At 33.4% G+C, this 27651-nt stretch overlaps 1 protein-coding gene across 4 annotated transcripts in view; it reads left to right on the top strand.

Moving 5' to 3' along the window:
• Window positions 1–27651, top strand: part of grh (grainy head) — a 106629-nt gene that overhangs the window by 18901 nt on the left and 60077 nt on the right. The window contains exon 1 of one of the 4 annotated variants that reach the window (XM_073087502.1): window positions 21754–21774. The exons of the other annotated variants lie outside the window; for them this stretch is intronic. The gene's annotated coding sequence lies outside the window, so the exon portion shown is untranslated. Of the gene's footprint in view, window positions 1–21753; window positions 21775–27651 lie in introns of those variants that run through there. 4 annotated transcript variants of the gene reach the window in all.

Below are 27651 nucleotides of genomic sequence, written 5' to 3'. Positions count from 1 at the left end.
AATTGGATCTTAAGAATAAGGTTGGTAACTGTAAGTTTTTGTAAGGTTTGTCAGTAACGTTTACATATTTTATTTTTTCTTTAAATATTCAGTTATTTAGAAATCTTAGATTTTCTTTATTTTGTAGGTTTAATACGAATTATGAGCTAAAATATTACTTTCTTAAAAGTTATATTATAGCTACCTACTTAACGGAGTTTAAAAAAATAGAAAATATTTTTTCCTTTTTTGGAATTGATTTACTTCGTTTTCACGGTCACTTAAAATACAAATTCGGTTTATTTCGTTCAAAAAACGTTGGTAGCCCTGTGTGAGCAGCAAAGTGCTCGGTTTATGCGGCCGCATAATTACACATAATAGGCGACTTTTGCAACGCACGCGTACTCAGAATGTTTAACTCCTTGAGACAGAAGTTTTGAAAGAGTACCTATATAATTATAAAATATAAGGTGAACATTAAATGATTAACTTAAATAATGTAATGGTCTTTTCCCGTTGGATTATTAAAATATTTTAATAATAGACGATTACACTCTACGGCAGTGACTGCAAATTCAGAATACTTTACTTTCTTCGTTTTTATGTAGATGTGCCTAATATTACGAACTAAATCAAAAGAAATATAATTTTTGAAACTAGGACTTTTAAACTGGCAGATAATTAAGACTTAAGAGACAGGCAAGTAAACTCATGTAACACCTACAAAAAAGGCGATTGCCTAATTAATCTGAAAATTGTGGACAAAGAAATAATGTTATCGATTTAATTGAAAGGGATGAAGCTTGTTGAATGGAAGCGAGAAAAACTCACGGCTAACGAGATGGCAGGCGGTCCATGTCAGTTCTCTCGTTTATTATACCTGGATGGCATTTTATTTAAAACAATAGTGGACGTGGTTGGCATACGGCGGCGGCTGCGACAGACTTGTCTTCCTCCACCAATCAATGGTGGGCTTTATCGTTCCCGTTAGTTTTATTGTACTTACTTATCTGTACTGCGTCTTTGCTCTCGAACGTTATATAAATAAAACAGACCCCACGATTTCGGACCGACTTCGAAAGGATAAACGCAACGTGTATTTTTGTTTGCCAAAAGTTAATTGAAGCCATTCGTATCCGCGTGGCTTATAACATTTAAAAAATGTTGAACGTGAACACTAATAAGTATAAAAATAATCGCTGCTATTTTAAAAACGAGCTGCCTTATAGTCTCGTATTATATTTGGTGTTTTTCGCGGCTCCGCTTGCATTTTAAAACCTTATGGTTGTTTTATTTTGTAAGTAATGTAGTGTAGGGTTTTTTTATAATGAGAAGAAGCAAATGAGCACGTCGTACACCCACCATAAATGTTCGCGCACGCACCCCATTAGGAGCTCCTCTCGTTGTATGAGCCGTACAGATTGCATCTGCAGCATCACTACCACACTTATTTCTGCATTAATATAACAGTGTTGGGATCCTGTTGTCTCTGTGGTGGACATAAGGCGTTCTAAGTCACGTACTGGTCCAATACATTTGGGGTCAAATATGGGAAAGTATACATTTACTATTACAAAACTAGCGAAAAATGTACCTCTACTTTACTAAGGCGTCGTTTATTTACAATATTAGTAAGTATGGACCGACATTGTTTTAACTTAATATATCGAGGGTTTATTGTTTACTATACCGTATATACAAATACATGAGTAGATAACATACAATTATTGATCAAACTCAAAACAAAAACCGCATTGCAGAAGTTTAAAGTCAAATATTTTTTGTTATTCTTATTAAATAAAGAAGTAGATAGGTACCTGATTGAGCTTGTCATGAATGTATTACAGACATTTTTTGCGCCGTAACAACGTTGCGAGCACAAAAACTCATAACTACCTACAAGATTTCATTTTCTGTATATGTAATGCAAGTGTAACGTAGTTAATCTTAACGATATCCAGATATTATTACTTAGTTACAATTATTGACATTTTGAGGACATTTGTATTATAGTGGCATTTGGCATTTGGTTTGAAGGTGGTAGAACCCTCTGTGGTTCGACTCCGGCGGCATCACCGCCTTCCCTATTTCATACCTTTTTTTTTTTGTTCACGAGGGGGAAACCTTCAAAAGGTACCCGATGCCTTGGGAGCGACACAGGGTTATGTGGGACTCTTACCGCACTAAAACCCCCCCGGTGGCCGTCCTCAGCGCTGCGTAGAGGACTCCGGGATCTCCAGGTGAGCTTATCGTTCTCCACACCGTCTGGTGCGTACGACGGTATACCACACATACCGCCGTCCTTCCCGGGGCCGTTGGCCGGGCGGTTCGAGCTCCCACTCTTGCCACCCACGACCCCAGAAGCCCCCTTTTAGTCGCCTCTTACGACAGGCAGGGGATACCGTAGCCCTATTCTAGTCCCGGAACTACAGGGATATCCCTATTTCATACCTAATAACATCAGTGTAAAGCGCTGCTGTGTTCGGGTTAGAAGGGTGTGGTAAGGGAGACATAGGTACTTTACCGAGGCATCCTAACTTAGTCCTTAGGGGAAGCGGCGCATCTGTGGCCGAGGTAGGAAACTAATCCTATCTGGGGTTGATTACAGATGTCCATAGGCGGTAGTAACCAATTACCACCAGGTGGACTGCATTCTGGTCTTCTACACCCATATTATGGAAAAGGGTTTATTTCGCGATTGTGTTTTGTTTTAAAGTACCATTGTAGTCCTCAGGCATAGTAACAATTCTGTGACCAATCTAATAGGTCCTATTAAGGGTATAGGACCTATATGTAATCCTATCTGGGTCAACCCCAATAGATAAATGTTTGTGGCAATTTCCCACATGGGTGGCAGTTGCTTCTTACCCTCAGTTGGTGCATGTTTGTTTGCTACTTGTACCTCCATCCAATTTAAAAAGAGAAATTAAGCAACAACAAATAAAAATAAGTATTATCTATCTCTAATATTAGATGTAATTTCACGACTTTGTCTTGCCAGTAAACTATAAATTACAAGTAGAGCGTACCCACATGAATTATTTCCCTAATTTCATATATACAATGTTTAAAAATGTGTATAAACCACAGATAAATAATTCATAGTAGGTATTCCTTACTACCTATTAATTATTGTGTGTTATGGGCCCTTATTATGTCCTTATTATTGGTAAGTAATAAATTTAGTATTTACTTATTGCAATTTGTCAATAACTCAAAAGACTCGATAAATAGATTTTTTTATAAGAATATGTAGAGGACTCTTCTATAAAGGTCTTCAGAAGATGGTAAGAAGGCTCTTTTACATACTGATTTTAATTAAAACTCATTAATCACTTTAAATAATCAGTAAAATGTATCCACAAAGAGATTTATCAACAACCTCATTATACATACTCAATCCAAAATAATAAAACTTCGTAAGTACCAGTCCAGTTTACCGGCAATCTATTTCTTCCGCGCGCCGAGAGATGTCTCTAGTAACAACATTCTTGGTATGTTAATTTAATACTTCGCTAACAGGTGGCGTTTGTGATAGCACTTTGTTCGGCGTGATAATTATAATTTTTATTGTATCAAGATCCCTAAAAAATGTTGTTAATTTTAAATAACAAATAATACGATTTACTTTAGGAATTTACTTATTATATTATTTTAATATTATTATTTTATTTTTTTATATTTGTTTGTCAGGTAAATTTATTTGTTGCAGCTGTTCATTAAAAATCATTTTCTATACTAGGTACATAATTTGATTAAAAATATTTTGAAATCTTGGAATTTTTATTTGTAATAGTAAATTATCTTACGAGGCATTAAATGCTTAAGATACAATAAGACGTGCATTTTAATATCATAAAATATCTTAATAAGCTTCATAGTAAGAGAAGTCGTTAAGCTTACTAGAAAGGCTTATATGGGAGTTACATCCTCAGCGGTAAATAAATCGTGACGTTTACTGATACTGAAGATCTATAGGCAATGAGAATAAAGTTAAAATATACCTATCTTTAATAACGAAACGTTTGATAAAGAGTTATGTATACCATAATAATATACATCTTACAGGGTAGGAGTTTAAAGTATATAAATTGTATGGATAATAAAGATATAATATAAATAATGTGACTACTAATTTTCAACTTAATATTTTATACGATATAGTGGGAAGTATTATGAAAAGGAAAAACTTTACTATGTCTAGAAATAGTGGTAGGTAATAGGTATATCTTCAATTAGGTATCGAAGTAATTGCAGATAGGTACTTTACGTTCTTAGCAGTTATCATATCCATCGCGTTATTGACCTTAATCTTTATAATTTATGGTCAATCAGTACAGGCTACCATAAACGTTTTATTGACAGTCGTTATTTGAACCTGGGTATATAACCATTTTAACGCGCATCGCAATTCGTGTGTTTACGCAACAATTTTGTGTTTTAAATCAAGAATGTACGCGCCATCTATACAGGAAGTAATATGTTCTTTACCTAAAGTAATTTGTTAAATAACTTAAACCATAACATCAACTATTTTTATGCTCGAAAACATGATCGATATTAATGACTTTTATTTTTTTGAAACGAAAGAGACAATTTGTATACGATTTGAGACGATTTGAAGTAAGTAATAAATTGCTCTTAAACTGAATACTTTCTCAAGTTCTAATGTTCTAATACCAAACTTAGAATAGTAACAAAAATATTTATTTTTAAATAAGATTAACCGTGGATAATATATTGCTGTTTTTGTAATTTAAGTAATTCCGTATTGTTAAACCACCTCAAAGAATGTAGGTATTTGTAAAAACAATTTACGAATAAGTATTCTAATGTACAAGTGTAATCGAATATTAATTTCTTAGAGTCAACATTTTCTGCCTCCAAAATGTTGCCGAGTCCTATTACTGTACCTTAGTAGTGGTCCAATAGCCCAATGATCTCTAACACTACAACAACAAAAAATGTGTTTTAATTCAAATTTGCTCGTTTTATGTCATTTTCCCTACTATATGTACTACACTTTTAAAATCAGAGTAGAAAATTCGTTGTTGTATGTAACTTTTGTTGTTGTAAGGCAGAATTAGGTAGGTATCTACATAGCGGTCAGCGACCGTACTCATAGAGGTCGGCACGGCCAAAAATGTAATAATTATTATGTACATACAATCTTATAAATGGATTTTGAATAGTCATGCACCTATGTACCTATATTACATATTTACACTTCATTGGGACACCGAAAATATTATATTAGGAGATAATAAAAAAATCATAAGGGTTGGTATCTTTTTACATTTACCTACAGACCATTATGAATTTAATATTTCTTAAGGCACTTATAGATAATTATAACTAAAGAAGGATTAAAGTCAACAACTAGAAACGTTGATAAACAAAGATTTAATGTAATTGCCCATCAGATAGTACTTATCGGTAATGACTCTCATTGCAAAAGCTTATGATTTTGCATTTTGAGACGGTAACAAACTGTACGTAGATACTTAGGTATTTCGATAAGCCATCGGCGCCGAAGTAATCACATTTGTATATACAGAACTGCGCCGGCGTTCGCCCGTGCTGCAATATTATTGAATTTTAAAGAATTTCATTGAAGGAAAATTGTTCTCAGACTCGTTTTAAAGATACTTTACATATACAGCTTTGGCATTTACTTATCGTAACGAGAGAACCCATGTATCGCGATACGAAGAAGGCAATGAATTTGTTGTTTACTAAATGGAGTAGGCATCCAGCGGTGAGGATGGTGTGGCTCCCAGTGAATTCGCTAGTACAGTCACGTTTCCATTGTTTGTATGCGGCTGATAAAAAGCTCTCATAGAACTAATAATTGGTTTCAGAATATATAGGCAGCGGACTCGCGAAACAAGAAGCTTAATTAGCACTCATAAGCTCGCCATAATATTCGTGGAATACGTTTCACAATGCAGTTTCCTATTTATGTCCAAGTAATAATGATCACTAGATACTGCTAATTGATACTTTTAATTAATTTAAGTAATCTACAATGTACAAATGTTTCTGACACAACATATTTCTTACTAAATTTATTGGTTTTATTATTACTTTTTTTAATTGTACCAAGCACTTAACGAGGGTCTTCAGTTATTTTTGTTATTGTGGTACTTTTAACATTATTTCTGTGTAAATGTGCTCTGTAGTTATGTAGAGCTTTTGAATAGAGCACGTTAAAGGAGTAGATTCAATAAATATAATAAGACACGTTGAAATTTGAGACTCCTATTTGCGTTATTATTGGTATTTGTTAGACAAATTGTTTACAATGTGCTACTTGCTACCGCCTGTATGAGATAGGGTAAGCAAAGTCTAAATTAAATTATTCAATGACAAACAAGGCACGGTTTCGGATTTATACGAGTCAATAGTATAATAAACCCGCCGTTGGTCGACAATTTTATTGTAATCGCACACCCGGCTGGTTAAAGTTTACGCTAATTGAGTCAGTTTTTAAAACATTTTGAGGTCATGTTAGTTTACCAGCGAATTAGGAATAATTAGTGATCCGATTATATTTTACTATAAACTAGATGTGATAAAGGTTCCTTGCGACAAAATTTGCTCGACTTCTTGTAAGACGTAATAGCTGGTACTAAGAAGTTGATGACTAACTTCGAAAGCTTCATATTAGTTCATTTAAGTTAAGTAATACAAAAATTTACTACACATAAGGTAGAGTTTTACAACACCTTTAAGAATAGAACACAACAGCTTTTAATCATTAAGTAGGTATTTAAAGCAATGGGTGTAAGGTTGGTGACGCCGATCTATGAATGTCTAATTCTCCTACGTGCAAATTAATTTTAATTAATATGACAATTAAAATAAAGCTTGCATATTCGAACTACAATTGTCTCGTAGTAAATCAAAATCGAGTCGGGTGCAAATTACCGAGACGTTTAATAAATGATTAATTTATTATGCGGCGGATTCGATGCCTATCGGTTTTACCACTTACATGTCTTGGTCTCCAATAGTACGAGACGGTGGGAGGTGCCATTCGTAATGTGAAACACAAAGTGCATGCGCGCATGTTGCGTATCAAGTAGATCGGCAGAGTGATAGGTCACAGCGAGCACGCGCGTGGCGTTCGTCTATGCGTTTTAGGGATGTTCTGAACCGTAACAGAATGTGCTCGATATCCGAAAACACTGAACGTAATCGAGTTCTTTATAATACATTTTGTGGATTCATAACGTGAATGTCAGCTCTCACTGTTGTTTAAAGACGATCTAGGAAACATTTAACTGATTTTATTTGATGTGTTACTTTCATGGTAGAGTGACAGCATAATACAGATCTAGATAATATTAAGGGTTCCTTTACTAATGCTGAACTGATTTCAAAAATGTATTCAGTATTTTTGTCTTTTGGTCCTTAACATACTATTTATTTCGAAATACTACTTAAGTAGCAATAAGTTGTTAATACAAATTCCATTAGATAATAACATTACAAACTAAATATCAATAAATCTTTACACTTAGTCGAAGCTGTGAGTAGAAGCATTTAAGATAATATTAGACACGCTCAAGACAGTTTAAATCAACGTAATACTTACATGCTTTATAAGTTATTGTCGCTTTTATAGTAAATAAAGCATATTGTCAATAAAATATAATTTACTTACGATATTGTAAACATATAAATCTTTATACGACTTTATAAGAAACTACTTTATACCTTGTTATTAATAATTTATGACATATCTTTAATTAGTCGTTACCAGTTACAAAAATATTTTTGTAACACTAGGATTTGCAAAAATATGTTGAATAATAAAAATATTTATACCTCTACAAAAAATCATTGAAATTTAATTGTATCTGAATTCTTAGTACATTATGTTTGTATATCGATATCGATCCGAAACCTCGTTTTCCTAACAACCCTAGTTGTTATCGCTCCGCCCTTCGCGCTAATTTACTTGGGCATAAATCTTGATTCACGACCACTCTGTCTTGTCTCTATTCGTCACTTTGCACTGGGCCATCTGAAAAACGAACGTGATTCGGTTATTACAGAGCTTTGTAGAGGTATTTTAATGCATCATTAAATAAATTTATTTCATTAGAACGTAATTCGATACGATCCGTTCGCAATTACAATAGTGCAAGTATTGAGCAATAGTCTTTGTTAAGCCTTGCGTCGACTCTGTATAATTTGTTATATTCTAATAATTTTCTTCCAAACATTTCATATTCCTTTCTGGGGTTAACATTGGCTACCGTACATTACAATTATGGTACAATTGTGATACTATTTTGGAAGTCCATTTGCATAATACATATTATGTATATGAATATAATTATAGTACAATACAAAATACTAAAATTTCAATAAAAATGCATCATCATTATTTAACGACGTAATGATTAAAAGTAGTAACAATCTGTTAAAAATGTCTGCCAAGTGCCTACGTAAGAAGATAATGACGCATTAAAAATATTTCGCCATAATGATCCATTAAAAGAATGAATGACAATCATTAACATAAAAGATTATGATAAACGTAATGAGCATTCCGCTTATCTTAATTAATATTAAATTCGCGTTAAGAAATAAAAAAGTTTGTGATATGCCAAATTATATTGATTAATACAAGGACAGGATAAGGTAACTGGTTTCTAACGTAATTAAATATGTTTTGGTAGTATGTAATATTTATTCTGAAAAAATATATTTTATCTAGAAATATCACCTATGTTTTGAAGGTGGTGTAGTTCGACTCTGCCCGCACCGCCGGCGCCGCCACACCTATCTCTGCATTATAACAGCAGTGTTAAGCGCTGTTGTGTTCTGGTTTGAAAGGTGTGGTAAGGTAGACATACTTTTCCGAGTTGCTCCAGCTTAGTCCTCAGGGGTAGCGATGCATCTGTGGTCGAGCAGGTAGATATATCTAATCCTATCAGGGGTTGATTACAGATGTCCATAGGTGGCAGAAGCCACTTACCATCAGGTGGATTGCATGCTCGTCTCCTACTCCTATAATTTTATAAAAAAATGCTCAACGGTCTGGGCGCTAAGTCTGTATATAATAAATATGAAAATCCAATTCCTAAAAGGTTTTTATGATTTATTACTTCCTCCTTTATGTTTCGATATACTTGGATTGGATCAGATACATTTAGTTCAATTTGTGAATTAATCATTTAGCGGAGTAATACATTGGCGGAGGCACTGCCGTGCCTCCAGATGATAGAAAATGTATTTGTTGATATTCATTGTACCTACTATGCCATATATTTCCATCACTGTTAAAGCAAGTGATTAATTTCTTAACATAACTTTGAAACGGCTTTTCATATCAGGTATTAACAAAAAAATACTAAATGAACAATAAAGTTAAGTAACAAACATGTTATTTTTATATATGACATTTCTTGATGTTATTTACTTTCTTTTATAGATATAAGTAATCTCTAAGACAGAAACAGTACTAAATACGATGATTGCACGTATCATTATACACTAAAGTGTATAGATAGTGCAGGTATTGACACAGTTTTTGAATTAGTAGACGAAATCTAAACGATGGTGTTAAATAATGTCCAAATTACTTCTGTATGAGTTTTATCACTCTCTCACGGTCGAGCTTTTCTAATGGCCATCACTATTTTAATTAGCTACAAAATAGAACCTCAATAAATTTTATAGCAACAGTAGAATCAATATGACGTCGGTAGAGGCCAGGTGCTGCGTTAAGTTTATTCGTCGAATTAAACTTTAGGTAAATATCAGTGTTAAGATTAGCATTTTAACCTTGTTTTTCTGCTCTTTATAATAAACATTTTGCTTTGAATGTGTAGACTGCTACGAGTGTACCAAATATGTTTTATTGTAATTACTATATTTACTGCGACTAAAATACAAATGGGAATATGGATAACATAAGATAAATAAACGTTTAAGATGCCATTCAAAGTTTATTGCAACTTACAATGTAATGATAGCCTAGTGGTTTGGAACTCACCCTCTCAATCGAGAGGTCCGCGGTTCGATCCAAGAAGAAACCTTTGATTAACTAAATTATTTGCGTACTAGAAATTAATTATCACTTTCTTAAACGATGAAGGAAACCATAGTGAGGAAAACTTATATCCCTGAGAGTTCTTTAAAAAATAAGTTTTTAAAGGTGCGTGAAGTATAATCAGCACTTAGCCAGCGTGGTGGACTATGACCTAAACCTCTCTAATTTTCAGTGAAGGGTCGTGCCCAGCAGTGGAACATTAATGTGTCGACGACGACGATAATATATATTTTTTTGTAATCCTCGAGATTTCAGTTTTCGCGTATAAATGCTTGTGTTAATACGTAAAAGACACTTCTTTAAATAGAAACAGACTTCGCATTCTTGTTTTGTTAATGGGACATCGTATGAAGGGACTTCGTTTTTAATTGCTGTAAATATATAATAAGCAGTCATTTGTCGCATTAAATCCAGACTCGAGCGACGTCCAGGTGCGGAATGTTCCGTGGGAAGAGTAAAGTGCATTGCAGTTATAATTGTCAATAACTGCCATATTTTACTCTTTTGCCCGCTATCCGTGAATACCAGTAAAATATGAAGTTAGCTCAATAAAATTTAGTTTAATTAATGTGGAAGTTTAAAGTTATATCATTAGAATTTAATTATTATATGCTTTAATCGTGAAAATACCGTCAAGAAAGGTTTCTTGACGGTATTTTCACGATGTAGGTACATTCCTGAGACGATCTAAAAAACTAAGTTTAAAAAATAGAGAGATTCATGCCCTGCTTTGAAATAATAGGGACTAGAAGAATAGAATGAAACCTTATTAGAAACGGTTAAATGAACTGGATAAATTATGAATATTGGCGTATATTTAGCGATAAATAAATCAATATTTCAAATCTTCGTCCTCTCGGCATTATACAACTTAACAGATTATAAGAAACCAGATAGCATATTCATAATCTTTGTCAAAGAAATGCTCCACTTTCAGTAGTCATAACTGCCTTACGTACCTAAGTGCTTCTATAACACTGCCACAGTAAAAGATAACGACTAAAGATTTACATTTGATAATAAAATAACACTACAACAATTTACAAAATATTTCAGTTTCAAATGGCACACGAAATTTAAAACCGCTAGAGTTGCTTTGTGTCAACAATATTCCTGGTTTCTCGGAAAGCTTAGATGTCTGATATACGTTGAACGTTAGGCATTGCGTTGTGTACCCCGTCAATTTTCTTTGACCCTGTGCTCGGTAACTTTCATGGGTATAAATTATATAGTAAGAATATGTTGGTATCACTCTCGCATCAGTCCGTATAATACCACGATAGCCATTACGGATATACCGTAGCATCTCTAAAGTACCTCGTAAACGTGTTACACGGCTACTAGAAATGTAATTTAGCGGTACTGAGAAAGAAACGATAACTATCTTCAGATGAATGAACCACTGTTAGAGTTCTGTCACATTTTTTCTGCTTAAGGTGTTGCGAAAAGTTTATCATTTCTATCATAATACAATAAATGTGTGTTTTATTTTTAGCCGCAAAATTTTTAAAACTAAATCGTGTTGTAAAATTTATTTTTCTCCATAAATATAAATTCCTAAAATAAAACGACGTCATAACAAACATGTTGTCTATATAATGTAGAGTTGCGAATAGATACTGACTTTGCACAGCTTTTTGAGCTGAAAATATAATTTTGTATAATTTTCAAATATTACGTTGTAAAAGAGAGAGACATTATTGTTTTTCTGAAAGATGCTTATTAGGATATTAGGAATTTAATGATATTGTTTTAGAGATTCTAAAAATCGAATGTATTGGACTGAATGAATATTGTAGTATTTATAGGATACTAAAGTTTCTTATTTTGTTCATCTACAAGATACTATTTTTTAAAGCTGACTAAGAAACTGTAGGTATTATCTCGTGTAAAAATAGTATAAGTATTTTAGTAGTTCAGTTTCATTTTAATTGTTCAGTGTGCATGAAGATATACAATAAATTAGTTTCGATCATTACGAGACGGAGGCATACCTTAATAATTTAACTGGTGCGGGCGAGAGTGACATTCGAGGCTGTCAGATTTAAGTCGCGTTCAAGGCGATAGTCTCTCTTTCGGATCGAACTAAAATGGCGACCGAGCTGGCATTTAAATGCCATGCATTTTTAAATTCATTCGACGTACGCAATTAACAATTCAGCTTCGATTACTTTGTCATAAACGCGCGTCTGTTTATCGGCGGTGTCCGTTAGGAAGCTAGTTAAGAATTCATGGCACTATTAGCGTATAATTAAACTTTATGATTTCTGTTGATATCAGAAACATTAGCGGGGAAATAACTTACATTGTTTATGTGAAAGATATTTTCGTTTCCATTATAGTGTTATGTCTATGTACTTGCGTCTGTTGGTGTGGGTTGCCGCTTTCAATGTTTAAATTACTTGGGAAAAATATGTCCGTCAAAAACAACTGTTCTTTGTATTATAGGGCAATTTATTCTTTTCTAATAGTTTTAATACTACTGCAACTATAATAACAATGTTTTGATAATTGTATTTATTGACCTTACGCGCAGTATCTAATAGAAGGAATATTATTATAACAATAATTAACATGCCGTCTGATAACAAAAGTAAACAATATAATTTTTACATATTTTTTTTCAATTTTTAGACTTCGCCGCTTCGCCAACAAACTGAGTTTTACCTACAAAATTTTCTTTTCCTTGCAATATTTTTCTTCTGATTAATGTTATGGAACGAATATAAGAAGGTTATATCTTTTTATCTTTCATTTCATTATGTAAATATTTTACGTAATGCAAACAAGCTTAAAGGAACACTTTATACGTACTGTCTTGTTTTATCGCTTTCAAACGATATCACTGACACTGTTTCAAGATATCTGATCAACAAAATCACTCTGCAATGTTTTTGAACAGCGAGAGAGTATGTCCTATGTGTTGAAGACGTAAAATACAAGTCAATGTACGGATTAAAACATACATACGTAATTATACTAGTGTATTGCTGTATGCTATAGCTAGGTGCATCAGGATAATTTATCAGTGTTGTCAAATGACATGATTTACTAGCTATGTTTTTTGCTACGGTTAGGTTTAAAAATACACTTGTTATTCATTAAAGGGCGTGTCTGTAGCTCAGTGGCTATGTACTTTATGCTTGGGGTTTATCTGATAAATTGTAGTTCGTATCTTTGTTTAGTGGAGGAAAAAATACACTATGTGTTATACTTTTGTCTACACTGTTTCTTTATTAGTTATATTAGCATTATTTTAGTTATATTATTTGACAATAAGTCAAATAGCAGAAAATAATGTTTTCTAGTAAATAAGAAGTCATTGAATCTCATCTCTGCATGTTTGCGTATTTAATATGTAGACATACGTTACATTTTGTATAGGTACATGTTATTCACATGGTGTCGTTGAGTAAATACATGTTACAAAGTTGTAAAATAACGTAAATAGTTAGTTTTCCTGAGTGTTGCCAATAAATTGAGTTGGTTTATACCTACATTTTTTAATTAATACAGATTAGTGCGACTATGGTCATACAACACAGAAAATTAAAATATATTTATGCACTAGTGGTCGTAGTGTTGATCGCCTATAGAAATTAATCACAAATAAGTGAGAATTTATATTCTAAGTTGGAATTAGCATTGAGATTCCATTCTCAGATACAACGTATAGCTTATTAAGTATTTAACAAATTCGAATGGCAGCTAACAGGCGACATTAATAGTTGTTACTTACTACACTGACGTATTCCATTTATTAGTTGAGGTTTCTACATAGCTAAGTAGTTGATGCAATTTCGCACTCGACGAGGATAGCCACGGTGCATCCTGTCGTCGCCGACAATCAATTATCTACAATCCATAATCACAAACAATTATTTTTTCTCGGTGCAGTTAATAGGGCTATGCTTTCGTTGGTTATTTTCTCGATAAGGGTCATTCGATAAGGGGTCCCGCCCGCGGGTGAACAGAGCAAGCAATTTACAGATCCCGATGCATTACGTACACTTTTTTATTACTCTACTTCGTTGATTACACTGCTTCGGTCAGTTTTAATAATCTTTTGTACCCAAGCCCTTATTGAATTATAGTTATACTTACAAATTAGCATTTGATTAACATTTTTTGATTCTTAACTTTGACTATTGATTTACGGACGATTCGAACATTAATATTTTCATGAATAAATCGAAGACTCAATTTATATTCGTAAGTTTAAGGTTCTATCCATAAACAAACACGATGCAACGTGGAATATCACTTAGGGCCATCTTAACAATAGTACGATCGCTTGACCCGTTATGACGTCGTCTGTTCAGAGATTAACGTCATGCGGATACAAAGGGAGTCTTTTTGATAAATCGTTGAAAAGAAACAAAGGGCGCATAAATTTATCGTTGGAGAACGGCTTATCACGATCATGATCACGTCTACTTTCTCCGAGTGTCGATATTACTACTGTTTCTTTATGGTGCAACCTCATATCATACCTATATGGTGGGCATACAGCATATATCGAATCTACAAGATATGGGTAAATACTCGAGAGAGTGTAATGTTTCTGTTGCGTCAATAACACGAGCAAAATATTTTAAAATGAAGGATAAGTAATGAATGATGCAATGAACCGTTATATTGCGTTAAAATTTAAACCTTGATTAGAACGAGCCCAAACCTTTAAAGTATGTTATTGAGAAGTGTTGGTGTAATTTAAAGGCTGTATACTAGGTTGTAGCATCAGATCATGGATACAAGGCAGCCAGGATTGTATTATGACTTAGCTTGTTGAGCTCTATCTATGGCTGGCAATGATAAACTTGGTTCGTTGCTTAAAATATCAGGGGCTTGAACCCCCCAACCTCAAAGCTACGGCTATAAACATTAAAGTTGTCATGACAATTAATTTCATCATTTTAGTTAATAAAAAAGCGTGTGTTTGTGTAAAGCAAATCATATTATAATATGCTCACAAACATTGTCATGCCAAACTTGTAAACAGAGGTATTTAGAAGCAATTTCGGCTTGTTGCAACTTACACTACACAAGCGCGTGATTTGCTTACTTGATGGCTACACATATCCCTACCCCATGTGCATACATTTATATATCGCAAGGACTTTGCGTAATCAAACTGGTATATTGTATAATCAGTGTAATGAAATTTATGATACAGTTTAGTTTGTAAAATTGTCAACTTAAAACTTACATATTAAATACGTTGGTGTTGAAACTTTGGTAAAATTTATTCTAGGTACCATTGAAAATGTTGCTACCTATTTTTTGTCCAAAGTACAATTTCTTGTTTATCCAATTTAAATAAGTTTTGATAGGTGTGTATTTTTTAAGTTTAAACCTTTAATTTTTTTCAAGTTAAATATCTATTTACCACACATAACGCGAGTTATTTACCCTCAGTCCAATATGAATAAAAGATGTAACAAAATCTGTTTGGATGCACATTGAATTTTGTGAAATTTTTATACGTGTTTATAAGAAATTGGTTGATATTGAAAATGACTGATTCGATTCTAATAGGACTTTCATGCTGTAGACGTAACGGATAGTAACTAGATCTTACTAAAGCTTTTGAAGATTTGGATAAACTTCCGTTTAGAACATACCTCCGATCGATCTGAATTTTGGTACACCTATGGATTTCGACCCGCAGATGAAGAATATCGTACTCAAAATACCCGCAAATAATATTTTCAAGGTCAAATTGCTCAAAAACGTTTTTTTTTGCTGCTATATTTCTCTGAAACAACTGGGTCCACGCAAAAAACATATAGAACAAAAAATATGTATTTCTTTACGGTCTACAACTTTTGTTTGTAACGTTCATGTTTGCTGCAATATACGCGGAAAACCATTAAAAAATCATTTTTCAGCAATTTGACCTTGAAAATATAATTTGCGGGTATTTTGAGTATGATATTCTTAATTAGGGAGCCAAAATCCATATGTGTACCAAAATTCAGATCGATTGGAGGTATGTTCTAAACGGAAGTACCTACACCCGAAGATTTAAAACGTATGTTGAAATAAACTAACAAAATGAATAGTTTATGCAGCCTACAAATACCAAGTGGACTTTCCGAAATTCCTGACCTTACTTTGTTTTCAAGGTTCAAAGATTTGTATGAATTCGGTTTAATCACATTGCCTATAATAATCAGTTGCCTATTCGACAAGGTCGTTCAATTATAGCATGCAGCTATTTCGATTTATATGTAACCGATCAAAACTTTAATATTAAAGTTTTGTTTAGTTAAGACTTTAATGTTGGTGTCGATACTTAATTATGAAGAATTTGTTCATGCACTTAAAGCTATATTTCTCTATTTCTAATAGACTGGCATATGTTGTTCTGCTATAAAAAATCTTGACATCAGCTCCACGTATTGGTTTCAAAAGTATCTAAGTTTTAAACTGGAACCAACCGTAAGAACTTTAATTGATTTATATATAGGTAGGTATTTGTTTTATATACAAAGAAAAAAATTGGTTAAAATATATAATAACCTATGTTATAAATATAAAATATACAAAGTACGAATTAAAAATACTAAAGGAATACTGCTTTATTTGTGTCGCTTTGTTAAAAAACTTTTCATACCTTACGGTGTATGAACACCTGTGAGTACGTACTATTTATTACTTATGGGTTGAATAGTGACCGTTTGCATTTAGAGGGGTGTCACACATTTAAGTACTGTCTTTCAAAGACATGAAAGGGGTTGTTTTTTATCCGGAGACAATATCCAAACAAAGCATTTGATGACCGCCGATGACCAGTACCGGCGGATAGCTGACCAGTGTGGGAAGAAATATTTCGTGAAAGCTTGACCCCTCCTTTGTAATCTTATAGATATCCTTTGTGTTATTAAAATAAAGGGTGAACTTCGAAGAATGGATACGCAGTAGCGTGATTATTCGTTTTTTTTGCGCGATGAGAACGGTTAGGCAAAATAATAACGATAAAAATCTTTTCGGACGAACTTCCCATGAATTTATTTTTCTACCTATAATTAAGTGCACTCGGCATGGACTCCTCGAGATATTTCGTGCGCACGACGTGAAGGGCTTGCACAAGAAATGTTCAGGCATTTCGGAGAACAGCAATGTGATAAATCGGACCCTCCAATTATTATTTCATTCTGTACGCGAAAGTACTCACTATACTTATGGCGATTATTGACCAAAATCGGTACCTGTGCTCGTTACGCCAATCATACAGTCGCTCCCTGCCCGGTTCGTTACATTACGTTCCCTCATTACATGCTCTGTATATTTATGTAAGTATATTATAATATTCGTGAAATTTTGATATTTTGTTGCGAACATTGAAAATGTATAACAGGGCTTAAAAGTTGATAAATTAAACGTTGTATGCTTGAAGGACGAAAATTAACATTTTGTTGTTTTCCTTGTTATTCCAAGTAAGTATGTACTCGCAAAAATTTTACGACTTATATAAGTAAGTATATAAATCGTTTTATTTTATACGAATAGCTGTCGATAAACATAAAAAGCAACATAAATATTTACAAAAATGTTAATAAACGAATTTTTTGGTTGAAATTTAAATACGTTAACTTATCCATTAGGGATTTTCGTGATTGAAGCTATAATGTATTTGCCTACTTAAATAATAACATGACACATTATCTGTGACAATCAATCTCGGTCGAATGCGCTTCTCTAATTCTCTTATTAGCCGCTAGTGAGTGGGCGCGCCGACCGGTACATGTTCCTCTACATACACTCTTCGGTGTAAGGCATAATTTCGTAATTATGTAAAACAGTAAAAAAACCAAGTCTAAATGGTTCGCTATCTGTAACGCAATATATACTTTAATGGCCGTTATAATAAAAGTAGAAGACGGCAGAGCTTTAAAGTTGTTTAGGTGCCAATCAATTCATGTAAGCGTTCTACTTTTATTGTACGATTAAACCTAGATGAAATGTTATTTATCTATGTACCTACAGTTACTAAATCAAAAAGGACATATTTTATGTCAATTTGACGATCTATTTCGTATTTCCAGAGTTTAAGGACGGCCGATGTCTATAAGTATAGGTAGGTATGTACAATTTAGGTAATTATCAAAAACTTTATATCGTAGTAGAAATTTATCGGATAGTATGTAGGTATCTATCTAATAACTTTAAACGAGCAATTCTTGTATATGTATATCAACGATCTCGGAAACGGCTCCAACGATTTTCTTCAAATTTTGTATTCAGGGTGTTTCCGGGGCGATAAACCGATCTAGCTAGCTTTTATTTTCAGAAAATGTATTTTTAACCGTTTGCATTGAATAAAAATCATTAGGATACGAAGCTAAATTTCGCCACCATTTACGAAGTTAGAATAACTCGGTCAGGAAATCGGGCGCCTTAAAACGCAGGAAACTCGGGTTCAAATCTTCGTCCGATTGTTTCTTTCATTTTTCGCTTTTTTCGAGTTCTTACTTCGTGTGAGACAAATCATTACAATCGTGACTTTTTATTTCAAATAATCAGTATTTTATTATTACAACAGCTCGGTCATCCAGGTACTATACTTTGTATTATAAGTGCTTCCACTATTATACGGATTATAACTTGCAGAACTATTCAGTAGACGGTCGAACAATATTGCATAGGGAAGTCTACAATGGGTATCTTGCTGGATGACACAATTTAATATCTTATTTTGAAAAACCAAACGGTCTTCTAACCTTCACAGTTTCCAAACCGCTTTAATTTTCCAATTTGTTTTTAATGGTAATCTTATTAAGATTAATTGCGTCGAAACTTAGGTAGCGCTAATATGTTTAGATGTAAATATATTTACATAAAAGTTTCGTATGTGTGTAGGTATGTGGCCGCATGCGTGGGACCCACCTGTCGCACTGCGTTCAACGATCGCTTTCGGGGTACCGCGAGCCGACGTGATTCAGGATTAGTTAATTAATATGGATTAAAATACCACCACATTTTTAAGAACTTTTAAATGCCAACAGATATTTTAACACGTGAAACGGAAACAACGTTTAAACACGCATTTCTTTAAAATTATTAAGTGCAAATATATTGTCACTGGCGTAACTGCCATAGTTCAATTGAAAGCCCCTATCGTTTTTCTTTCTAACCTGTCACTACCATTTACGATATTCAAAACCCTTTGTTCTTACAACGAAGTCGGTAAAATACAATTATTACCTCTATGAATAGGATATTCAAGTTCTAGTAAAATAATCATCTGAAATATAACGTAAACATGACTTTTCACATTACAATACGATCATGTAACGTATCTACCTCTATGAATAGGGATGTTGAAGCTCTAGTAAAATAATCATCTGAAATTTAACGTAAACATGACTTTTCGATTGCAATACGATAAAGTACGAATCATATTAATTCGTAGTTATAGGTATTATTATGAACGTTTTAATAGTAAACATCTGAAGTTGTTGTAGCGAGTAAAGATGTGGGAAACAGTTAGTTTAATATAAAATCTGTGCACAGGCAATTTTATCTTTTCGGCTTAATATAATGCCGACCGTTAATTATCTATGCGTTAAGCGCAGTGGGCGAAGACTTCCGTCTCGCCGCTCTGGGCTTCACTAAAACTTAACTTCTAATTACCGCAAGCCGACGTTTTATGTTTCCTTCAACCATTATTTCAATTAATTCTTCCATCGCTAAACTTTTCTCACGCCGCATTATCGTAGCTGATTTGAGGATGTCAAAGTTCAGTTACATTCTTACATGTAATAGGTTGGCACGTTATAGATTTTAAATTTGGAATACGGCGTGGGTTATTCGTGATAATCTAGACTTTTGTTATGAATAACATTTTGAATGAAAAATACATAATTATATTTGTATTCAACTTTTTAGATTAATTCATCCATAAATCGTTATGTATTATGACCTGTTCACAGAGTTGTTAATTTTAAGTGGTGCCAAAAAAGTTATCCGATTTTAATACTTTTAAGTACATACAATACACACAATCAGAGTTTTAAAAATAAACGTTTGTAAAAAGGTTTGAGTTGTTTATTTTTCATATTATTTTTACTTACTAGCTACTTAGTAAATTGCTTTACATTACTATGAATAAATTCACATAGGTAGGTAATGAATGTGGCTTAGAAAAGCGAATGTTTATAGCATAGATAAGTAGTTTATAGTTCGTTTATTATTACATATAGATTGCCTTTTTACCTATAAAACAAAATTGATCAATTAAATCTATTTTAGGCACAAGTATGTTTATTAATATTCACTTAAAAGTCAGAGAATTGAATATTTATCCGTTATCTGTAATTCAATTTAAATTACTAAATTAATTGCTTGTATTGGTTTTATTGAGAATCTTACAATAAATCTTAATACATAATTAATGAGTTATAGGGTTACGCATATATTTACTCGAACAAAAGTTTAAAGCTCTGCAGGACATTGAAGAGATTTGGGATGTTTACAGTTTTTTTTAGCTTATGTATATTTTCTCTTAGTTTAATACATGAGTATCAGCAGGTTTTTTTGCTTATTAACTATCAATAGACTTAATAATATTTAAATTATACCTATTTTATTTGTCGTTAAAATTTATAAGATTGTTGATATTCAATTACATTTTGTCCACGATATATTTGGTGATTTTCATAACTAGATTGTATTGTTTTTTGTTTACTTAATGTAACTTGGGCTATTTTGCAATTATGAATACATAATACTTGAATTACCACATCTAATTAGAATAATTGAGTTTGTCAAGATGTTTATGGCTTGTTATTATGAAAAACATTATTATAAATTACTGTTATCGCGGAATACATACATACTCGTATGTGTTGTTGATATTGTTTTGGCACTGATTTACAAAAACAGATATGTTTCACAAGCTTGTTCGTGATCTGACTTCCTGTTGTTATAATGTCAATCATGAATTAAGATTTCCTGTTTATTAAACATTTATTTCAAAGATGTTCATTGAATATGTATTTAAAATAACGAATGACGTCATTCCAGTACTTATACACAAAATTCTTTTTTCATATTAGAACTAACGGTATTGCTTTTTTAAATGGACTAATGTAATTAGCATCCATTCTATCATACTTAATTTAAAGGTGTTCAGAAAAGGAACCTAATTCTTAACAGTATTGGTTTGGTTTAGAGCATTTTAGAGTATGGGTATATCGACAAATTATTGCAATACCTACTCGGTGGAATTTAATCATCTTACTAATATTACTTTATCATTAAGTATTAAAATTTCGTGACATTTTCAATTTCAATATTTTTGCCGAGTTATAAAAGAATTTTTATGCAGAACCCTCGAACAAAATGTTAGATCACATACTCTTGGGTATTTAACGGTCGTCAACCCTTTATGGTGTTTAATAATAAGGATGAGTTACGATGTCACCCTTCTCCGAGTGGGTTGAACGGTGAGCGTGTGGGGCTAGCGGCCGAGCGCAGTAGACAGTCACGTCGCACCCGGACCGCACCGTCGCCAGCAACGCACTGAGCCATCGCGGCTGCGAACCTGTTCTGAAATCAAACCACCGGCTCAGGAGGGTGGAGTGGACATCCCATTGTGCACCAGTGACCCCTATTTTACAAACTGACCGACGTCCACTAGCGACATGCGAAACGCCCTCGGCCGGTAGCTGGGGTTGCCGCGCCGCCCTTCGGTGACCAGTATTCAACCCGCTCTACAGGTATTGCTGATTATTGTCTAACTCACTACTGACCATCTCTTTGGACATGTAACAATATGCATGCTTTTATATTGTTCTACTTAATTATCCTAATATATCTAAGCATTTGACTCTAAGTATAGGTATAAATCAGAGTGTAAAATATATCGTAATGAAAATACACTATTTTGTTATCGAATATTATCTGTACATTATTTTAAGGTTAACATTATTATAGTACGTCTTATATGTATGAAACATGTTACGTCATGACTAAATTCGGTGATACCGAATTCAATTTGCATTTTATTATGAAACGCTGATTTCATTTAAATGAACCGCGAATTTGTACCTGTTACAAGTAACGGATATATTTGTTTTAATGAGTTTTGATTATAATATTATGTGTTTAGTATATGTATTATAAACACTACAAGATTTACATTTACGGCTGATAATTAGGTAGGCATAGGCAGCGTTTCCGTGTTCGAGCATACTCGCCGCTCGTCAACAAATTTATTGCGAGTTTGACCGTGAGACCTCAAGCGTAGCTGTTTTTTGCTTAATGTGTTATTTATTAAAATTTGATTATAAAAAATCGAAGTTAATGCTATGAGACGGCATTCATGTAAAATTTAAAGTGTATCGTATAATCTTACAGTGACGTTTATTGGTTAAATAAATATGGATCGTAATATATTTGCTGCAAAACATTACATATATATTATTTGTTTTATGATTTAGGTACTTAATATAATGCGTATTAAAATATTTGAATTACTATTTTGAATACAAACTAATTTATTGTAGAGTTCTACTCATACAGAGCTCTATCCTAACAGGTATAAATAATTTTATTTACAACTATACTTTATAAACAATATGTGCGAAGGATGCATATTAAAACATCACGTAATATGGATAGACACCAAAAGAGCCGCTAAAGTGTCAAATGCTCGGGGCCAGGTAGGTACCCATGTACTACGACATACATTAGAATAGTATTTTCGATTCTCAAATATTAGTTATGGCGGCGGTCGTTGAGCAAACAGTTAATGTTTATTTCTCTAAAAACGTTGACATCGGCCTGCGGCCACTCACATTTTTGTTTAGCTAATAATTGATTTTTTATTTACTCCCCTAGTGTAGCTGTACAAAGACAACGGCAAATAGCATTTTCTCACAGAACATTGATCTCGCATTGGACAAAGCATTTTTTTATATATATATAAATAGTGTTAAGTGTATTGCTTAAGAGAAAACGGTATGAGCAAAGATAGAGGTACTCCGGCGGTGTCGTGTTATGTCAGATTGAATACAAGAGATAAAATTAAAAACTAATGTTCGCTCAAAACTTTTCACAATCACCAGTGAGGGCAATAAATAAAGCTTCGACGAAGAACGGGAGCAATTAATATGGGTGCGCCCGAGTCGCGTGAAAGTAGCCGCCACGGACCATGTGTGGACTACGGCCACGTGTCTGTCTGTACCGACACACACCTACAACAAATCTACATACCTATATGTATTGATCTTATGTAATTTCGTCTCTGATACGTGCGTTGCGTAGGACACGTATTGTATATGACAAACTTAAATGTCAGTAGTTTTGAGTTAGACGTGGAAAATGCTCATGTCACGTGATTTCAGTACAGTCGGTAATATACCTACGTATACCTACTGATTTACGATTATTTGTGACCGACTCTTGAAATTTATATCTACATAGGTTATTTATATTTTCCGAGAACTACAACTTAAGCTGTTTGAGATATCGCATAGGATTAAAGGGCATTAAGGGCACACTATACCATACGTAGTAATCGATATGTTACGAATTTGATGTATCTCTGTGCTGAGCACGTGTTTCTCCTTGCAGCTACAGGAGGTCTAAAGTATGCTTTACCATGCTCATCTCTTCGGACTTTCATCGTTGTTTGTCAAACTTCGAAAAAGTTTTAATATTCATTTTATGTAGGTATTAGCGCTCTTTATTAATTTTTTGAAAAAAATCTGTGGCACTTCGACGCTTCGATACTAGGAGCGGCTGTATTATGTTTTATTTTCTTAACTATCATCGCAATATACAAGTATGTAATGTAATAATTTAATAGTACATATTATAAATGTAGACTTATAAAATAATGCAAGCTGATCCAGTATTTGCTCACTGCAATCTCCTTGCTTAGCGTACGTGGGCTTGTAAGTAACAGTACGCATATAACAACTTAACATCTAGAATAACTTTTCCTTTTGCGCTGTATATAAATCTTTATAATCACACAGTGAATTGGCAGATTTATGAAGTTAGGATGAACTACTGGTAAACATACGCAAAGAGTGGAAGCCTGATTCATGCTCACTGAATGCTTTGTGGCTACGGGCTACGCGCCGTAGATCATAATCGGACGAGTATTTATTGGTGCGCGAGCTTTCTAAAGCTGTGGCTGTGTCTCGTAAGCTCACGAATGTCAAGTGACACGCAACGTTATGTGGCGTATTTTATTGCGTCCCCAAACTTTGTGGATATAGTCGTGACTCTGGATTCTATTGGAAGATAATACTTACGAAAAAATTAATACTTTGTAAAGAAATAAAAACGTATAAGATATATTTTTGAGTACATTATTAGGTGGTGCTATAGATTAGTAAAGATTACTCACTCCTAACAAGAAAATGTACTTTTTGATAATTGAAATAGTTGCGTAAAAAAGTTTTGCCACGTCTCCGTGCTAAAATGTCCCTAAAATATTTGAACTAATTATTTATAAATTAAGCAGTATTAGTTATTTATTCGTAAATTTTCTCTAAAAATGTTTTTATTTGTCAAGAATTCAAAAAAAGAACTTACTAATAAGCCGTTTGTGGCTTCATTCAATTTCAAGGCGGCGAAGTATCTAACTAATCTATGGATGGTGCTCGTAATTTAAAGTTATTTTGGTAATTAGCAAAATTATGTCCATCGCAGCAGTTTGTTAAGAATATTGCTACCTGCTGTTTATTATCAAATCTTAAAGGTAGCTCGCACAAAGAAAACAAACGCTTAAGTGTTTATCATAAATAAATGTACATAGGTATGTTAATCACTGCATCCACGAGAAGCAAAATTAAAGCTGTAGACTACGTGCAGATAAGATTAGTTAATTTAGATAATTCACGACCAAAGATTATTTTATCTTAATAGTCACCGAAAGGTCTGGCATAATGACGTGGAATGTAAAATTTATGACTTTCTTTTAATTCTTTGAAATGACTTTTAATTCGAACATTTCTGTTATTAAATCTTTTGAATATCTTTCATGTTTATATATGCATCATATAGGCATAAAGACATTAATTAATTAACAGTTACATGACTACATAGGCGGCCCGTAATAAAATTAGAATGTTGCTATGAATTGTCGTATTGTTAAGTATTTAGGCGCACTTAAACAGTGCTAATATATCCGACAAAAGAAGTTTGACTTTGCGGTGCTATATCGTTTTTAAAATTGTGTGTCAAGTAATAAAACATTTTATCGTTCCTAGGTATCAAACGCCATACCATTTAATAATATTAACGTATTCTGTTGCTTATTCAAATGAACCAATATGATTAGTTTGCTAAAATTACTATTTAATTTTCGTCAATTTACAATATAAGTCGGTAACAATTCGTATTATTAGCAATCACGGTGCCCGTACAATGTTAACGCGTCTATCAACAAGCCGGCCTAACAAATCTTGACACTTGCGCTCCTGATGGTTACTAATATGATGCGTCGTGACACACTCAGAGTAGTGTAACTTAAAAACCTCGTAAGTATATGTCGATGTGATAAAATGAATCAAAATTAGATGGTTGATTATGATTGGTGGCTAACAAAATTTCTATAATATCTTTACCGTTATTTAACCGTATTACTTAACGAGTTCCGTCCGTTATGGATTATAGATTCCACATAAATGTTTCGTCAATAATAGTCTCAAATTATAGACATTTTTAATTTATGTATTCAATTCATATTGAGTTAAGATTTCTTTATTTGTTTTGATTATTAGATTCATATATCAAATGTGTTTTTTAACATTTGAAATAGACAAATGCATATATAACACTGATATTAAATCGATAAAAAGGTTTTGAAGAAGAAATCAACACTTAGTTGCAATATTAAAAATTAAATCGGGGAATATATGCAATCGTTCTATTACGATATAATTTTTTCAATTTATTTTCAATTTATCTAGTAATATTGTCAAAAAGCGCCAGTCGCAGTAGATGGTAGTTGACTGTTGAAGGGAGCCGATGGCGGCGAGTACCTGCCGAGAGCGTGTGAAGTCCGGCGCAGGCAGGGGGCCCGGGACACAAAGCCATATTCAAATGCGCCTCTGGACGTGGCTCGCATGAATGTACATTACCCTATGACCATATTATTTTTAACATGCGAAGATAATAGCTCATCGGGTGATTCTTAATTTTTTTGTCGCTTGCTTGCGTGCAACCCCTTATTACGGTTTGCAATGCTTTAGGGCTTTTGTTCAACCGACATGTGTTGTCATTAAGAAATACTCGTAATGATATTACTAGATTTATTTTCAAATTAAACACTTACAGTAAAATTTATTATATATGATATAAGGAAGGATGCAAGGATAAGAAAATAAGTTATTTATAAATCAACGTTTTGTTTGCATTAAATAGTTTATATTCAGTCTGTCTGTCTGTCTCTTGGTTAGTATGCCTATTTCTTATTTATTAATGTTCTCTACTACTCTACTACTCGATTCGACATCTCTATAATCGAGATGACGTGAGCAAAAACTCATTAATTTAATAATGTGAATAATTTACATAGATACCTACAAAACTTATCGTAATAAAATCGCCCAGCAACAGCTTACAAAAATATTCTCACGTGTTTCATACATATTAGATAATGCAGGAACAAACAACAATAATGTTTTGTGAAGCTTCGCCCAGAGGCGCCAGCCACAACCGGTGCTTATGACACTTTACCCTGTAATTTGGCAATCAGCTTTTTACCACCGACTTGTACGGTGTATAGCCATTGTGACCCACGAATACGTAGAGCTCAGCTAGCCCGCTGCGTCGGAGCCTGTAATTTTGCGGTTATTTGCAAGTGTTTATTACATTATAGCGTTGGCATTACATCCATGTAATTATTGGGAGTATTTTACACAAGCTTACGATTACAGTATTAAAGTGAAATGCTTTTAATTATAAGACTTAAACGAGTGTTGCCTTGAACCGAGATGACATCGGGATCATATAATTGCAAATTTTTTAAAAGAATACTTTATGGCGCAACACAACGGAGCGTCTTCTTTCACACGGTGCACACACTTGACCGTTTGTCTCCCGAGTAATTATAAAAGAAATTCGCAACCCCACGGCCTTTATTGTGTCTTCACCCTTTCTTTGGCCGCTGTCCATAAGCGTTATACCGGGCCCTGATAATGTCTCACCAGTTCAATGGGGAGATAAGTATTGTTTCGCAGCCTCCGAGGGTCCTGCCGCGAATTTATGCTCGCCTGTCATAACAGAATGAATTTACGCATTGTGAATCAATACAACGATTTCATCTATAGACAGCTATTGTTTCTGGGCGTCGAACTTACGTAACGTATTGGGATATGACTGTAAACAAAAAGCGAGTTACTTTTTATTTGAAACAATGGAGCGTTTAATAGTAATAGATGCGTTTATGCAATGTTAATTTGAAAAAAAATACGTTCCAAATAGTATTTTATTGTTTATAACGAAATTAATTTTGAGGATAGGGCCGAAAGCGCTTTGTAAAGTTGATATAGGGACCTTAGGTTGGTGTTTGCACTCGATACTGTAATTTCATAATTCAAGCGTTTAAATGCATAGCTCTTCGTGAGCGTTCCGAA

Source organism: Epargyreus clarus, unplaced genomic scaffold (genome assembly GCF_041222505.1).
Source record: "Epargyreus clarus isolate Ecla_fem2 unplaced genomic scaffold, WU_Ecla_fem_2.2 ptg000003l, whole genome shotgun sequence".
Classification (NCBI taxonomy): Eukaryota; Metazoa; Arthropoda; class Insecta; order Lepidoptera; family Hesperiidae; genus Epargyreus; species Epargyreus clarus.
This window is presented reverse-complemented; position numbering and strand designations above follow the sequence as displayed.